The sequence below is a fragment of the Acartia tonsa genome, chromosome 10 (genome assembly GCF_053477335.1).
Source record: "Acartia tonsa isolate MP-2025a chromosome 10, ASM5347733v1, whole genome shotgun sequence".
Taxonomy (NCBI): Eukaryota; Metazoa; Arthropoda; class Copepoda; order Calanoida; family Acartiidae; genus Acartia; species Acartia tonsa.
Window position 1 is genome coordinate 44,891,368 of NC_137269.1, and position 19,349 is coordinate 44,910,716.

General features: G+C 30.7%; 1 protein-coding gene across 1 annotated transcript in view; it reads right to left on the reverse strand.

Moving 5' to 3' along the window:
- The window catches only part of LOC145330135 (uncharacterized), a 129,346-nt gene extending 112,920 nt beyond the window's left edge, over nucleotides 1-16,426 (reverse strand). Inside the window, exon 1 of the mRNA XM_080174720.1 lies at nucleotides 15,999-16,426. The gene's annotated coding sequence lies outside the window, so the exon portion shown is untranslated. The remainder of the gene's footprint in view (nucleotides 1-15,998) is intronic.
- Nucleotides 16,427-19,349: the final 2,923 nt, after the last annotated feature.

Below are 19,349 nucleotides of genomic sequence, written 5' to 3' on the forward strand. Positions count from 1 at the left end.
TTACGGCGGTAAAACGGCGGTTGGCGGCGCCGATTAATATTTTTATCTGTTTGATGTTGCTCAAGGATTTACCAAAAAAATTTATAGGACTCTAGCTGTAATAGAAGCCACGATATTCATGATATATGTCTGTAGTAAAAGCCGGACAAAAATCGGTCATAAAGACGGTCAGGGAGCGGTCAAACGGTAATAACACATTTTTTCTCAGAAAGTCATTGATATCTAAGTATTCACCAAAAAATTTTAGGTTTCTCCTTATACACAAAAGTCATAATGTAGAAATTAAGATTTTTTTAGAATTTTTTTCTAATTTTGGTGCTACCCAACCGACTTTGACCGGACACCACGACCGACACAGACCAGATATCCTAATAAAATCAACTCTTGCCGACGTATAATTACTAAACTTAAAAAGTCATGAAGTCACAGCACTCCATCTTACCTACAAAAAAAATGAGATTGAAAAAACTAGAGGGGGGGGGGGGCTCTTGGAGCCCCCCCCCCCCCGATCTGTAAGGGTTAAGTGATAAGACAATGGTCGATAAATTGATGTCCATCCCAAATGATGATACACAATATACCTCTTCTGTACATTAGTGGTTAAAACGTTTAGACGCTAAACTGAAGTAACCATCCAAAGAAAATTCAATAAAAGTCCCGTAAGTAGTTAAGCACACAAATAATAAAACGTTCTTATAGAACTTTGGGGACTAGTGCAATGAACAGCCCATTGTCCCTCTTCCTTTCCTAATAAAACCAAAGTAACCTATCTTATAGAAATCAAAGTTTTCAAACATTTTTTGTCTATAAATCTTACTGAATTTTATCAAGTAGTGAATTTTTAAGGTCCAAAGCATTTTCCATTTACTATTAATATTGCGCATCTGACAGAGCAGCATTAGTAACCATTTTAAGTAGATCCGAACCCATACCTTTATTAACTTATTAAGTTTAATATACAGTGTGATAGGATAGATGTAGTGCCTATATTATGCTTTACATGCATCTTTTATTACAAACAAAATTAAACTTTTCCACCCAGGTGGGTGGGTTCTTCAAACTTTGCTTTAAATCATGAAAAATAGGCTAAATTTTCAGGGATCTTAAGGGACGATAAATTTATAAACAAATTATTATTAACAAATATTGCCTTCTGTTGATTAAAATCATTGGTGGAAAAGTTTGAACACTGTTAGCTTGTACAAACCAATCAAGAATGAGTTTAGATATATATTAGGAGGTATTTCGGTCAGTCTGTCTGCCATGCCTTATTATTTATATCTATACTAGCAAAGTCGCCCCTAGCATCTAGAGACTATTCAAAGAAGTAAGAAAAGGGCAGAAAAAGCATAAAACTAAGACCTATTTGAAAATTCTTAAAAAGGGAGAACAAAATTGGTTCAGCGGTTAATGAAATCCTTCATTATTGACAAAAAAAACTTACTACTTTATGAAAATTAGGATTCAAATAAAAAGTAGATCATTAAGAATTTCAAAATATTTGCAAACAGATTATAAACTATTGTTTTTTACATATTTCATAAGTTTTTATATAATTTTCTATCAAAATTGTTTAGAAAAATGCACCATAAAAAGAAACATTCTTTAAAATAAGGAAAATATATCCATACGTCAGACTGTTGGTATATTCTCTCAAACCGACGGGGTGATAATAAAAAATGCCCCCTCCCTCTTTATTTTAGCATCATAAACAGAAAGTTCTAGCTCTCTAGGGCTATAACCCCGTGGGTACTAAATCTACAGCATTTTTTTTCAGGGAGGGAGGGGTCATTTGGCTATATTTTACACTTGTATCCAAAGATTATGAAAAAGTTTTCTTATTTATGTCTGAACAAATTTGGGAACTAATTGAATATTGATTGCTTGGTTCGTTATGTTGAGTAATCAAACGTATTGTAATTTAAAGAGGGTGTAATTTTGTGCATCATCATTGGGGATCAATTTATCGGCGATTGTCTTATCCCTTTGGATCCCCTAGTTTTTATAACCCTTACTCAACCAAAAGTGTCTCAAAAATCAGCCAGGTGACGTTATAAAATAAGTAAGATGAGAGGAAGAGTGTGAAAGAAAACTCCTAAAAAAGAGATGAAAAATCACTTATTTTTATGACGTCACATGGCTGATTTTTGAGACATTTTGTCCAGTTACACCAAAATGAACAACAATAAAACGTTTTTCAACAAATATGTATGTTTGTGGTTCACTCGTATGTTCACTCGCATTTGAAGGTAAATTTCCAACTGTGTTTCATAAATAAGGAAAAATATTTGTATAATTTTGCACAGGTCTTAGATGCAGTTTTCATCCTACTTCAATGCAGTAAAAGATTTCAGAATTTTGGCAGATTTTTTTTTAAAATTTTAGTAGACCCCCTTTACCCCCCTCCCCCTCTCGAAAAATACCTATTTCTTGAAGGAAAATGGAATGCTATTACACTGGTACCCAAGATTTTTAAATTGACATAAAAACTTTGGGGACTAGATTGGGAACCTTTATTGGTTGGTTTAAGCTAACAGAGTCAAAACTAATAATGTTAACGTACAGAAGGTGTTTTTTGTTTTATTATTTTTTAACAACCATTCAAGATTGAATAAATGTCCCCAAAGTTTTTAAGCTAACGAATGCTATAACAATTTTTATTTAAGACTTCATATGGGGTAACAAATAAATCCAAAATCAAAAATGGAAAATTCTTTTAGTATTCATGTATAGAAAAGATTTTACTCATCTTTGTTTGTGATTTATAATACAGAATTAAAATCCTTAGAGGGAGGAGAAATTGGGCTGTTTATTACACTAGTCCCCAAAGTTTTATAATAACTTATTCGTTGGCTCAACAACTTTGGGACTTTGTTGAATTTTAATTGGATGGTTCATTAAGGTGAGTGTCCAATCATTTCAACCACTAATTGTAATTTACAGAAGGGATATTATTGTGTATCATCATTGAGGATTTACATCAATTTATCGACTATTGTCTTATCCCTTTAGATCCCTGATTAAAATCTATCTTCTATGTATATATTTTGATTTATATACCTATGTTTGCCTGGAAAATAAATAGGGCACGGTAGTAGAAGCTAGAATTTGGAAGGTTAACACGACCCCTAAGATTTTCGATGCTAGGTGCGAAGCTAAAACTAAAAGCAAGATTGAATAAGACGAAGTGTTGATCTTTTTTTGTCTAAAGAAACCTCTAATCACTTATTTCTCATGATCTAAAGGGATAAGACAATGGCCGATAAATTGATTATGGTACACAAAATTAGCACTTCTGATTAATAATTAGTGGTTGAAATGTTTGGACACTCAACTTAATGAACCGACCAATTAAAATTAACCAAGAAAACGTTATTATAAATCTTTGGGAACTAGTGAAATAAACAGTCCTATGTCCCCTTCCTCTCTGGTTATTTCTTGTTGAAGTCTATTGGCTCAAAACTTAGCCTATCAATTTTTCTTTATACACGAATAGAAACTTTCTACATTGCAACAAAATATTTTTTAAAAGCGAAGCTTTTCTATAATTAGGGTCGGTCCGCCCGTACGTCCGTCCGTTCGTGACAGATAGCTTTTTTCGTTAATTTAGGCATGTTAAAATTGTCCTATCGATTTCAATCTTTGCATGATGATTCCTTCAGTAGTTAGGTACTATTTAGAAAGCGTAGCAACTCTATAATCATTACCAGAATGTCCGTACGTCCATTTTAAACATGTCGATTTTTTTACTTTTTTAACAACAAATTTTCATGTGATCTAATCATCTGATTGATCTGATTTTTGGTATGTTGATTCCTGGGGCAACACAGTATAATGTTATAAGCGACGCAACTCTATAATCAAGTCCTAAAAATGTAAGTATGTCCATAAACATTATCCTGTATCCAGCAGTTTTTTTTAACAAATTTACTTACAATTTTGGTTAGACTCTTATACATTTATATTCTGATTATTCAGTTCTGGCACTATACAAATGTTAATGTCCGTTTGTCCTACCGTTTCAGTGCTTCGCTTTTATGGATGTTATCATCCTTATTTAAAGAAGCTACAATATTATAACTAAGAGGATAATCCGAGATAGAGAGAGATAAAAGTGAGAAAAAAAGATAAAGAGTTTAATTAAATATTAAAAAAAGGAAAAGGAGGTTATTGAATTGTAGAGATAGAGAAAAGGTGATAGCAAAAGAAGAAAAAAAGATATAGAAAGAGAGAAAGACTGAAAGAAGAAAATAATAGATAGAAAGAAGAGTGAAAGAGAAAGAGAGAAAATTAAAACGGAATAAGAACCATAATGGAAAATATATTACAGTTTATATGAACACTACTAGATAAGCGGCAATATATGCATCTCAAAAAATGCACTTAAGCATGTACGTACATTCTACTTAACTTTTCAATAAGTAGGGCGATTGAAAATTTTTTTTCCCTTTTTTAAAACCCTATTAAAAAAGTCCTGGGGTGATTTTAGGCTTTAGTTTTGCCTAATTCTTACCCCCCTTTTAGTCCTTAGATTCTAGGGGCGCAGCCGCTAGTTCCCTTATAAAAGGTAGTACAATTTTGTGTCTGTTTATTAAGATCTCACTATTCACTTAAGTTTTTCATTTCAGAGAAGCTTGATACAAGTCTTAGAATGGTTTAAGGTTATTGTAATTTTATATATATGTCTTGGGATGGTTTAAGGTCATTTTTTCTGGCCTCTATCTTTGAAAATTTAAGAAATTAAGATTATCTCAGCTACCCTACTTTGTCTCGAAACACAAATCATTTTGGCACAATGGATATAAATAAATAAACAAGGATGACAACATCCCATAGACAGCTAAGCATAAAAAAGTCATGGAAGGACAAACGGACAAAGTTAGTTAAGCGGTCACATAAAGATAGGTAGAAAAAGTAACATAACATATGATAAATAATACCACAAAACCTTTATACCAAGGAATTTATATAATGGATGCTTTTTAGTAAAGCGTAATCGTATCTTACCAAAGAAAAGACTTATAGACGGATAGACAAAGTATATTATAGAGTAGCTTTGCTACTAATAAAGCTTCTTACACCTATGAATCTAAGTGATGTACTAATCTATGATCGTTCAGCCCATGATTTCTACATTAATGTTTTAAACCATTTGTAAGTGGAATAATAAATTATCAAGATGTCATATTGTAAACTAAGTTTGTTTTTAAAATAAAGTTTGTTAACAATAGGAGTCGATCGATGGTTTATGTCTGTTAAAATTGTCCTATCGACTTCAAACATTGTATAAACTCTTAAATTTTAGGAAGTATTAATGATCCCAAAAATTTTAATTTTAACTTTTATACAAATTTTTTATATCAAATCATTTTCTTATTAACCAATGTATGTAATCCTAGCATAAGAAGGTTTAAAATAGACTAAAACCATCCCAGGACCTATATGAAGCTTCCTTAAAATGAATATCACAATCGGTTTAGTAATAATTGCAATATTAATATTAATCTTCAGACGAAAATACTTAATTCAAATATAATGTTTCAAGCACATTACATGAGAAGCAAAAATCTTCATCAAATATTTTACTAATTTTCAACCTAATATTAAATTAACCAAAATTCCGCCAATTTCAAAAATGCAAATCAAATTTCAGACCACTTTTTTTTTATGAAATTAAAAGACAGCTTAATTGTGCGAAAACAGGGACAACTGAGTTTACAAATAGCGCAGCTTAGGATTGGCAAGATTACCATTGGAAGTAAGTAAATGTTATTATGTAATTTATATTGGTACCCGAAGTTTCATAAACACCACATCTCATTAAAATGATTCCAGGACAAACACAGGAGTCCCAAACGTCGGAGTGGACAAACGGAGGAGTGTTGAAATATTAATTTGATTAAGTATTTCTGTACAGATTAGGTTAGGTTAAGATATGAATGTACAAATAAGCCCCCGCAGGGTAAGGCATTTAAAAAACCTATAAGATGGTCTAAACTAGGTTAGGTTAGGTTAAGTGTCCACTCCGACGTTTGTCCACTCCGATGTTTGGGACTCCTGCGTACAATGGTTGGTTGGTTAGAACTAGCAGTGTCTAAAGTTTTCCACAGATATTTTGAATGTAATTGTACAGAAGAGGTAAATTTGTTTAATATCATAGGGGATGTACATCAATTTACTGTCCATTATCTTATCCCTTTATATCCCTGAAAATATCACTTGTTTTGCTATAATAATTAGTGGTTGAAATGCTTGGACACTCAACTAAATGAACAAACCAATCAATACAGCAAAAGTTGTATAAAGGTAGTTATTCCAACAAAGTTGAAAACATTATTATAAGACTTTGGGGACTAGTGTAATAAACAGCCTAATATCCCCTCCCTCCCTACTAGTTTTGACAGTTATATAGCTTTAAACAGAAATATGGACATACTCACCAACATAGCCAAATTGCAAAGTAGGTACGCTCCCATCACTATGCTGTGAGTTGTCTGGTTGAGACAAAAGTGTCACTCTCATTGCCAGTTAATTACATTTATGTGCAAATTATTAGCAACAGCAACGCTTCTTTATAGCTAGTGTATGTCCGTTCGTCACCGTCCGTTTGTCCGTCAATGGGTTTTTACGCCATCTTATCAAATAAAAAGTGGCAAAAAGTTTTTTTATAATACTTAATTTATAGAAAAATTTGTTTTTTACACGTTTTACAGTTTTAACTTGCATAGTTCGTTATTGTTGCGCTACTTATGGTGTTGATTGTCAGGGATCAAAAGGGATAAGACAATGACCGATAAATTGATGTGCATCACCAAAGATGATACACAAAATTACCCCTTCTGCAGATTACAATAAAAGGTTTAAAAATAAAAATTCATTTCTTTAAAATTTTACGCCAACGAATAAGAAAACGTTATTATAAAACTTTGGGGACTAGTGTAATAAACAGCCCAATGTCCCCTCCCTCCCTGATTGATTAAACTTGTTGGTCCAATTTATTTAAAACATTGCCACCTTATTGTATAATGATCAGGGATCATAGGGAATAATGGACGAAAAATGTAAACACATGAAAAACAAAATTACCCTGTAAGTAGGTTCAAATTATTGGTATATTTGTACAATGCAATGCTAAATTTTATGTAATTTTAAAAGTTTTTAACTATCTTTTAGAGTTGTATATAAAACTTTGGTTATCAGTAAATTTACAGTCCAACTCCCCTTTTCCCCTGATTATAAGTGCAAAGTACATAGTATTTCATGTATATTTATGTTTTGCAATAGAATGTCTAAGTTAGCATAGAGGCATTGAACTACATTAAGCAATTAAGACATGATGTAAGATAGCTTTTTAAAAATCGGAGAATATACATTTTTGCAATTAGAATAAGAGTGTAATGTTATAAAATTAACACTAAAATATAAAATATTGTAATTTATCTTAAGTGGCCTGGGATCTAAAGGGATAAGTCAATGAATGATAAATTGATGTGCATTTCCTTGATGGTACATTTTGTAGATTGCAATTAGTTGTTGAAACGTTTGGACACTCATCTTAATGAAGCCAACCTATCAAAATATAAAAAAGTCCACAAAGCCACCGAATAAAACGCTATTATAGAACTTTGCGGACTATTAAAGTTTTTACACTTAGTTTTACCTACTTTTAAGTTAAAAGGGAATAATTCTAATGAAAAAGCTGATCCATCAAATTATAGGCCAATAAGTTTATTAGCTATTTTCTCAAAAGTTTTAGAAAAAGTCATTTATCAACAACTGTCGTGCTATTTGATTAGAAATAATATCATTTTTGAACATCAGTATGGATTTCAATCAAAAAAGTCTACAATACACCCTGTGATACACCTCTTAAATTATATAGCTGAAGCAAAAAACGATAATAAAACTGTAATTGGAGTCTTCTGTGATCTTGCAAAATGTTTTGATACAATTCCACACTCTATTTTAATTAAAAAGTTGTCAAAAATTGGCATTAATGGCGTTGAACTTGAATGGTTTAAAAATTATTTAAGTAATAGACAGCAATTTGTACATGTAAACAATACTGACTCAAGAAAGCTGAACATAGATAGAGGTGTCCCACAGGGCTCTATTTTAGGACCAATTCTATTTTTAATCTACATAAATGATCTTAAAAACTGTACTGATTTATTTACCCTATTATTTGCTGATGACAGTAATTTTTTAATTTCTGGTAAAAACTTTACAGAGATTAAACTGAAATTAAACAATGAACTTAAAAAGATATCCGATTGGTTTAGGAGTAATCAAATGAGCTTAAATCCTGATAAAACTAAAATCATGATATTTAATAAAAATGAAAATACTATTGATTGGAATGCTCTTAATATTAAGCTAAACTTTAACAATGAAAATGAGTTTGATCCTGAGAAAATAAAAATTTTAAATTATGTCAATTCAAGTAGCAATATTCCTGCAATTAAATTCCTAGGTGTATTTATAGATCCTTCTTTAAATTTTAAATATCATGTAGAACATTTACGTAAAAAGATTTCTAGTTCCTTATTTCTTATAAATAGAGCTAAACATATACTGAATTTAGATAGCAAAAAAATGCTTTTTCACTCACTTATAAATAGTCATTTACTTTACTGTTTACCTGCCTGGAGTTGTGGTCTTAAATCTACTATGGAACCATTAATTAAAATGCAAAAAAAGGCAATGAGAATTGTTTTTAGTAAGAAACACATCTCACACACAATGCCTTTATTTAAAAAAATGAATGTCCTTCCTTTACATGAATCAGCTAATTATTTGAAATTATTATTTATGTATGATTTTATAAACAGTAAGCTACCAAGTTCCTTTCAAGGTACATGGCTTCGCCGTAATCAATTACATACCAGAAATCTTAGAAACTCTAATATGTTTGATGTTAAAAAACCGAAGTTTAAATCTATTGAAAGATTTCCTAAGTATCATTTTCAAGAATTATGGAATAACCATTGTAATAATGATTTATTAACCCACAATCAATCAAGAAAAAAATTTATAAAAAATCTAAAAGAATCTTTGTTATCAAGCTTAACTTTAGTGTGTAACAACCCATTATGTCAAGAATGTAGATAAAATTGTATTTCTTTTCAATATTGTTTGAAATCTGATAAATCAATCAAAATCTATTTGTTGAAATGTTTTTTTAAAATTTCTATTATTGCAATAATGGTGTGAGACTTGTATGCCCTAATCAATCCTTCCTAATATCATTCTTTCCTCTCCAATATGATTTTATTTATTGCTTATTATCTTTTTTCTATTTATTTGTCTTATCTATATGGCCTGTATGAAAACAATGTGTGAATACACATTACTGCATACTTCCTAGTTTTTAGGAAACTGCCATTTGGGAAGAAATTTTTTTTATAAATTAACCATATCAATAAAATTTGACTGTATATATAAATGTATATAATATTCATTTAATTCATTTATTATTTTGTTGTTTTTTTTCTATGTATGTACACCCAAGAATAATAAATCTAATCTAATCTAATCTACTTTAACTGCCAAAATCAACTCATAAATAAATAAGTATATTATGTACCAAACATATTTTGTTTGTATTTTAAGAGAAGCAATTTATCTTTATATCTCTGTATTAAAACAGACAGAGATTAGCCAATCTTTAATTCAAGGTGCTTTGTCTAACTCTAGGATTATCAGGGATCTTAAGGGATAAGACAATGGATGATAAATTGTTGTATATCCCCAATTACATCGAAATGTACAATCAAAGCTAAACCATTCATTTAACTATTGGTTTAAAAGCAGTCAAAATTCAATACCTAAAGTTTAGATTATGATGACGTGGTTATAAAACTTTGAGTACCAGTGTAATTTACAGTCCAATGTCCCCACCATCCCTGCTGATTATTGAAAGGTAGATACAAGAATTTGAAACAAACTTTCTATTGCTGTAGGAATGGATTAGCTTCTTTCTTAACAATAGATGAGATATCAGGTGGCTTTTTTTTGTAACAACATAAAAAGCATAGTAAAAAAGTATGCATTTTAAAAGTTAGTTTTAGATAAACATTTGGACGGACCAAATTAGTTATTTAAGAAAATCCTCCAAAAAAGTTTTAAAGCATATATCTTGATTTTTATGAAACATATTTTCCTTAAACCAGGAATCTTGAAGGATTTTTAAGCATTTTTCTCGTATTCATTCAAATCCGGTGGATAGAAACCGGTTCTCATCCATACGAAAAAACTATGTCTAGCATCGTATTATATCCAGCTTTCTACGAATATAAAATGTACAATCATAAGATTAAAACCAGTTTTTTAGCCCTTGCCTTGGGCACCTCGGGGCTAAAAAACTGGTTTTAATCGTATAATTGTACATTCTATATCCGCGGAAAGCTGTTTATAATACGATGCGAGAAATAACTATAAATGAATTGTAAACTTTAGGGACAGTTACAATTACAGTCTAATTTCAAGTGACGTAATTAAAACAAAATCTTGAGCAATAAGCTCGAATAGGACAAAAGGTTCTGTGAAAATACTGCGAAACCCGCTACTTCTTTTTCTTTCCATGATCCCAAAATCTTTTATTTTCTAAACTTAAGCTAAAAATCAAATAATCTGAATTATTACGATTTTCATATATTTGTGCCAAAAAACACGTGATATTTTTATAGTTTTGTGAAGAAAAAAATATATTCTATTGAAAATTAGTCAAACAGAAAAACTTTATGCACCGTAATTCCAAAGAATTATGATAAGCTGCATTGTAAAGGAGAACCATATCGGTCCCGCGGTTAGTCTGATTATTGCCGCTATTGGTTGAAAAATAAGTTACTATGTATTTTGAAAATTTTCTTTATTTACCCACAAATATTTACCAATGGATTTACATGTACTTTCTTTATTCAGGGTGAAAGGACTAAAAATGACAACAAAAAAATTAACTGTCCAATAAAAGCCAACAACATTTAATATCTAGATTAAAATTTTAATTTATAAATATTGAGGGGGGGGGGGTGTAAGGTTGCTCCGTTCTTTGCTTGTAATATATAGAGGGCTATAAATGGATTAAATTTAAGTCAGGTATAATTTATGATATCTCCATCCTGGCGTTCACAAGACGCCAGCAAACTTGGAAGATTCAACCAGTCTCAAAAACGAAATAAAAGTTTTTTAATTGAACAACGTCTCAAACAACCAAGCTATAATATTGCTTTATTCACTTCTACATGAGACAAAATGATTGCTAAAATCTAAATATATCTTTATTTCTTAGACTAGTGATTTTTTTTAAAAATAGGTTGGAAAACATACTAACTTTGAAATATGTTGAAATAAAAAAGATATAAGTGTTTAAGCCAACTTTTAGGTTCCAGGTCTTCTGTAAACATTGTTTTGACTTGGCTAGCTTGAGCAAAACTATACACCAAATGTAAAATAAAATATATCTATCCCTTTAGATGACGATTTATAGTTTCAGAATTTAAAATATATGCAAATGAAAACTTATTTTTTTTTCAACTCCAAAAGAATTTCAAAAATTTAACCTACAAAAATATATAAAAATATGTATATACATATTTGTACATGTAGAATAAAAATTGCAACTTTTCTCTCCATGACTTAGACAAAAATTAAATAATAGAAAAAGTGGCAAGTCAACATGGTCTCTCTCTCAGTCCTATGACTTGCCAAAACATTCATTAAGTAGCAAAACATAGTGTTGCTATGAAATTGTTAAAAAATCTTCCAAAAAATAGCGAAAAAATTCGCAATTCATATGGATTATATAAACTTGAAAAAAATTGTAATTTTTTAACTTATATGTCAATAGTTTTATATGATGTAATCATCTATTTCTATGACGATACTGCACTATACTATGAAATAAGCCAGGATTATTTTAAAAAGTCTTGGCATTTAAGTATGTAAATAATTAAAGAATAGATTTACACGGAATTTGTCTTTACACAACTAATTATGTTCGTTTAACTGATTTAATGAGTTTATTGATTATATCATCCTTGTTTAATGATGTACTAAAGGCTGCGCTCCTAACATCGAGGCGCTCAGTATTCGAAGGGTACGGAGGGGTAGAAAATAGCCTGAAATAAAACTTACATATAAAAAATAGCATTAAACCAGTGTGATCTAAAACGAAGAACTCAATCGGTTCTATAGTCATCCAAATCGTCAGACAAAAAAATAACTTAATACATTATACTATAGTTAAAAAAAAACGTTGGCATTACGAGAACACCTTTTTTGTATGTGACTGGCACATACCCACCCTGCAGACGTACATACCAGACAAAATAAATGGATAAATAATAAGGGGGGTATCCCCTAGCTACACTAGCATGACGTCACACAAACAGCAAAGCACATTAGTCAACGACAAAACATAAACAACCACCGAAAGAGATCACTATTCCTCAGAAAAAAATACTTTTAAGTAAAGCCTAAAATTCTCTTAACTAACTTAGTTAATAACATAAATATATACTTAAAAAACAATTTTTCATAGATGTACTAATAATAAAAAAATAAACTACCATATTAGATAAGTATACCTATACATACTTTATCAATACAGTTGATTAATTAAGCCAATTCCAATAAATTAATTTCTTATAACAACCTTTATTCTAGCTTTTTAAAGAAAAATAAAACATTATATAGTTAAAAAGGTTTTATATAGAAGACCTTTTTAGAAATTAATTAATTTATCTAAAACAAAATTTCTTGAGTATGCCTATCTGCGCCCATGAAAAGTGCTATTAGTAGACTCAGCACAAAAAAAGTGATAATAACGCAGAATAGACATAATATATATAGATGGTCCATCTGATCCTAAAATTCGTCAAACTTAAAAAAAAATTTTAGCAGACAAACACCTTTGTTTATTCTTTGCAATTAGGATATAGTTTCTAGAAAGCTAACTTTATCCTAAGGAATTCAACTATTCATAGCTAACTTATTAAAGATTTTGTCATTTGCTTCACATTATACTAGGAAAAAAATTTCTACACCATATAATTTACCCAAAAAATCTTCAGAAATGCGACTATGTTTAGGTGACACATTTTGCAATTGCGAACGTAATGAAAAAAAAAACTATTCCATTTCCTACCAAAATATGTACACAATGTCAACCAATACCATAGCCAGTTTGCTCCTCCACTGTTATCCTATTGGCTGATTAAGAGGGTATGTCTCTATATTATCTCTATTTAACTCAGTTGTTATGTAATGTGTCGATGAGTAGCCAAAAAAATGTTTGTTATGCTTTTTTTGCCAATGCACTGCAGTATACTTTTTTGTCATGCCTGCAACTGCAGTATCAAATCATTTCAAATTATTTTCCACTATTTTGAAATCAGTCATTATTTAGGCAAATGCATGTATAATTTACAGTAAGGGGCTGTTTATTACACTAGTCCCCAAAGTCTTATGATAACGTTTTCTTATTCATTTGCTTACCAACGTTACTCGGGAACTATTATTGAATCTTGATTAGTTGGTTTAGTAAGTTCAGTGTCCAAACGTTTCAACCACTAATTATAATCTACAGAAATGGCAAATGTGTGTATCATCATTGGAGATGTATATCATTTTTGTAGGCCATTGTCTTATCCCTTTGGATCCCTGAGAAGATTTTATGTCTTTCCTCCAGTTTTTGATAATGTACAATTAAAGGTTGGGGGTTACCTTTTTACCATCCTAAAAAGGATACCCATTGAAGTTAGGACAATGAAATTATATAACCTAAAACCATCTCAGAACCTATGTAAGGCTTTCCTACAATGAAGAACTCAGTCGGTTCAGTATTAATCGAATTGTTAAGCTACATACAAAAACAACCTTACTACTTTATAAAATAGGATTATAATTCATAATCAAATTTAGATGACATAGATAATGAAAAAATATATATATTATCTTGAATATAAATTCTTCTTAAAACTTAAATTGATTTCATTTAAATGTAACAACGTTTATTCCAAATTTGAATACGTCTTTTGAAATATTACAAATTTTTCGGTTACAAGGTGCATATTTCATAAATATAAAAAAGCAAAGCGTAAAAACCACAAAATGCTGCAGAACTATTATTTATTAGATACAAGATAGATAGATAGATTTAAAGAGATTAAATTAAAAATGACCGACGATTTTTTTTGTACAATATAAAATATCAAATGCTTTTGCTTAATTAAGGTCCTTTCGTAACGAAGTATTTTCTTGTAATTTAGAATTGGTAGAATAGCCCTAACCATTTAAAACAATCATCCTACAAGATTATCTACTCTTATAATTATAGAATATTTTTCATGTGAGATTCAATCCTATATTAGAAAGTAGTAAGGTTTTATTTATCTGAAGCTAAAGATTTTAATAATTACTGACCTAATTGAGTTTTTCTTTTTAGAGAATCTTTATTTAGGATGGTTTAAGGCTACTCTTATTTTTGCATTCAATTGAGATGTTTGTAGGCTATTTTTCTGTTCTCTTCCTAACCATTTGAATATAGAGCTCGTAGATACTAGGGTCGCAGCCGACAGTAGATTTATAGTAGCGAAGTTAATCTATGGCTAGGTTATTTCGGTACGTTTTACCAATTGCCGGAATTCACAATATCAAATTTGTTTAATTTTTTTGGTGTTATCTAACGAAGATATGATTTTAGTAATTTATCCAAAAATTCAAGCTAAAATTTGATTGTTAATGTATACCTGAAGTTTTTAAAATTTATTAATGCTAACTACCTTAGTACATAATAATTCTTGCTTTCTTTAAATTATCTTAACTATTAATTGGTTCAAAAATGTGTTTAATGCTCTTGAAATATTGAGAAAAAATTATTTATTTTAAAAATTTCCATTACACAAACGATCAATATCGAAATATTTAGGTATATCAAAAAAAGACAATAAAGCTAATTTTTTTTGTAGATTTCTTGCACTTTAATGATTTTTATTACACATATTATTTGCATGTTATTTAGTTCGACATTAGGACCAATTCTAATTGGGTTTAATCATAAAAGCTGGGGACATTGGGGTTTTTATTACACTAGTCCCCAAAGTTTTATAACTAAGTTTTCATATTCGTTGGGGTTTTGATTGGTTGGTTCATTAAGTTGTGATTGTAATTGAAATCTACAGAAGTAATTGTGTATATCTTCAATGGGAATGTACATCAATTTACCGGCCATTGTCTTATCCGTTTAGATCTCTGGGTTTAATATATGAAATATCTTTTTAAAAGAAACAAATTGATTTTATTTAGGTAGCCTTAAGTGAAAATTATAACAGCACAATTATCAATCCGATTAACTTTAAAAATCTTTTTATATAAATGAACAGCAGTTTTGAAAAATAAACAAGTTAATATATTCTTATATGTTTTGTAATAAAAATATTTAGTAATATAAAAGTATTCTATAAAAATAAAAATGATTCATTTAATACAAGTACTAGTTAGACTCTTAGATTGATGAGCAGACATGCACAAGTTGTAGAGTAGCTCCTCTATCAAAAATATATTATATGCTATAATCTTTTGTTTGTTCGATCTAAAACAATAATCTCATAAAATTTTGATATATAATCATACCTAAAAGAATTCACATTGTACTTTATTTTGAGTTTAAAAGTTTCAATTAATTTAATTTTAATGTACAATATTGCATCAAGAAAGATATCAACTGATGTTTTAATTTGTTAGACCTTTCTCAGCATCTAAGTAGACCTATGTTCAAACTAAGATATGCTATCGTATTATAGACAGAGTTTCGTGGATATTAAAATGAAAAATTATAAGGTTTTTTTAAAAACCGCGTTTAATAAAAACATATATTTAAAGAAACAAATTTTTTCTTTTAATAAAAAAGGGATTAGCAATTTAGCAAAACTTTGTATAATACTTTTCACTAAAAAGAAAAAAAAGATTATGTACAAAAACTAGATTTTAAGCCTTACCTTTTATGTAATAATCTTAAAGAAACAGGTCATATAGCAGTATTGGACTAAAAAGTACCACCATGGTACTCACATGTACTTCCAGAGTACCTACATATGTACCCTTCACAACTCTTGCAGTTCAGAATTGTACTTTGTTTTGATACAAACTGTCCCAAACACACTTTATAACTATACACCTCTTTATATTCCTCTCAGAGTAAAAATAGTTTTTAATTTTTCTCCTTAACTTCACTTTTTTTAAGTCTTTTTTTATTATTAAGATTCACTTTGTATATTATGTTTTTAATTAAATAACACACTGTTTATTTATGTTCAAAAACTGTCTACTATGCGACGCAGGGCGATGTGACTTGAATTTATTAAACTTGTTGATCTGTATAATGCAGCAAAAATTGTAGCAACGTGGTGTCAGACCGCTACTATAGTGTGTACTACTACACTATAGGAGAGAAAGACAGAAAGGAGAGAATAATTTCGCACTGAATCTAGAATGTAAATGTTAAACTGCAAGTCTCTCTTTCTCTCCTTTTCTCTCTTTCTCTATGTCTGTCTGCTCTATCTCCCTTCCATTATTTCTTGCCCCCTTCCCCCCACCCCCTTGAATGAAATTTAGCAAAATCAGAAGTTGTAGAGAGAGGGATTTTGATGTAAAAAAAGGGAATTAATATGGGGGAGGGGGGCCGCTGCATAGTGTTACTAAAAGACCGGCGTAAAGCCCGTCGCTGCCCCCTTTTTCTGCTCGCAATTTACCGAACACCACAAAAGTTGTCTCCGACAGTTGTAGCCTAAAAATTCCCCTGAAAATCCTAATCCACTCCCCTCACCCCCCCCCCCCCCCCCATCACTATCCCTATGATTCTGCTCTTTCTTTAACAGAAAAAAAAACATTGAATGACCCTCTTTCTCATATCAAAAGTTCCCCATCATCCTGCATAACCCCCCCCCCCCTCCATCAACCCACGCCCCACAATATTATATTCCCCTACGTCACAACTGCCTGCCCCGCCAAGCCCTGTCTACCCTTGCATCCCCCCTCCCCCACCATTCTCAGTTTCCCATCGCGAAATTGCACGGAATGCAAAAATGTGCAAAACTGAAGCTTTGTGTGTGTGTGTGTTTGTACTAGATTACAGAGACCTGGTGTGTGTGTGTGTTTGTAAGCCCTACACCGCGTAGATACAAAGTCATAGTAGAGTAAGAGGTTCAGTGATTTTTTCCTTGTTTTAGCTTTTTGGGTCAAATGATACGAAATGTACAGTTACGCAATTGTATTTGTAATTATTAGGCATTACAATTTTTTTAGTATGGCTTTAATACTTATTTACATCCACTGGATTAGAACCGGTTCTAAGCCGTAATGGAAAATCATGTATTGCATCGTATTGTAATTTTCGACGAATATTAAAATAGAAATACTAAAATTAGTACGAGTTTTAATCTTATTATTTTGCATTTTGATATATCGGCGGATTATGGATAGCTGTCTATAATAAGATAAATAATTATTCTGATTAAACTATCAAAACATAAAAATATTCTTTTTATGAAATATCGTTTAATTTGTCTCCTAATTTATTTTCCTCATAAAAAGTAACTTTTAAAAGCATTTAATTTTTGAATTAAAAAATTTTAAGTTTTGTTAGCTCCTATGGGACGAAGGCCCGGACTAACAAAACTGGTTTTAATTTCTATTGTAATATTCGTAGAAAATTCAGCATTTTGATGCTATACATGATTTTTAGGTTTGACTGAGAACCGGTTCTAATCTAGCGGATATTAATCATACAGGAAAATCCTTTTTTTTTATATAGGAACGAACTACAATTATCCTTATACTAAAGTAACAGGATGTTTGTTTGTCTGTGTGTCTGTACCGAAGAATCTCGCTAACCGCTAAACCGATCGGGTTTTCCTTAGCAGGGTAGCTTCTCATAGGTCCCGGGAAGGATTTTTTTGGAGGTGGGACACCTCCAACTCCCCCAAAAAATGAAACACCCCCCATTTTTAAAATTTTTTTTAATTAAAATTAAAAATGTGGGGGGGGGGCATTGACAATCAGCCGAAGTCGACATAGATTTTTTTGCAATGCACAGTCGAAGATAAACTGCACGAAAATCGGTATTAAAGTATAAAAAGTACATTCTACTACAAGCTATGCAAGAAATAACGTGAGTAAGCTTAATCTACCGTTTAAACAATTCATCTTTTTTTTTCTAATCATATAAGTAAAACTTATCTGAATTATTTCATTGTAAGTGTGGAGGGGGGGGGGGGGTCTTTGTACTGTACATTACACTGATATCCAAAATATTATTACCACGGTATCTTATTCGTTGGCCTATCATTCTTTATAAACCTACGTTAAATTATAGATAGTATCAGAGAGAATAATTTTGTTTCTCGTATTCATTCGGATCCGGTGGATAGGAACCGGTTCTCATCCATACGAAAAAACTATGTCTAGCATCGTATTATATCCAGCTTTCTACGAATATAAAAATGTACAATTATAAGATTAAAACCAGTCTTTTTCGCCCTTGCTTTCGGCACCTCAGGGCTAAAAAAATGGTTTTAATCTTATAATTGTACATTCTATATCCGCGGAAAGCTGCTTATAATACGATGCGAGAAATAACTATTATCAATATCTGGGATGTACAAATTTATCGTCCATTGTCCTATGCCTTAAAATCACAGATTTAAACCAGTGCTCGGCAGCCGCGTGTCAGCTTCTTAAACGCCTGAGGGAATTCAACCTTTTGCATTTTCAAAAATGATGGAGGTCTGAAACAAACCCAAAAATTATCAAAACAAATTTAAAAGCATCCAAAGGGGTTTAAATTTGAGGCTTAGTGGAGGCTGCCAGGCCCTATTCTAAACCAATTATGACAAGTGACAACATGGTTCCTCTCACAAATATTAAGGATAGGTCACCTAAAGAAAAAATATTTGCAAATGTAAACACAAAAAATATAAAAAGACAGGTATTTTTTTTAAAGGCCTAAGTAAAAACTAAATTTGTTTGAACTTGTTGAAATTTTCCGTGAAAAGAAAGAAAAAGCTAGTAATAATAGTATTTCTGATTCATACAAACGGAAAACCTATTACTATACTACTTGATTATGCTTAGTCCCATAAGGTGATGTGAAGTCCCTCCTCCCGTAAAGATATCGTTCAATATGCATTAGAGATATTATAAAAAAACAAGGATGACAACATCCACAATAGTGAAGCTCTGAAACATCAACATAAAAAATCAACATGTTTATAATGGACGTACGATCATTCTGGTAACAATTACAGCAATCAACAAGTTTGAAATCGATAGAACAATTCTAACATGCTTAG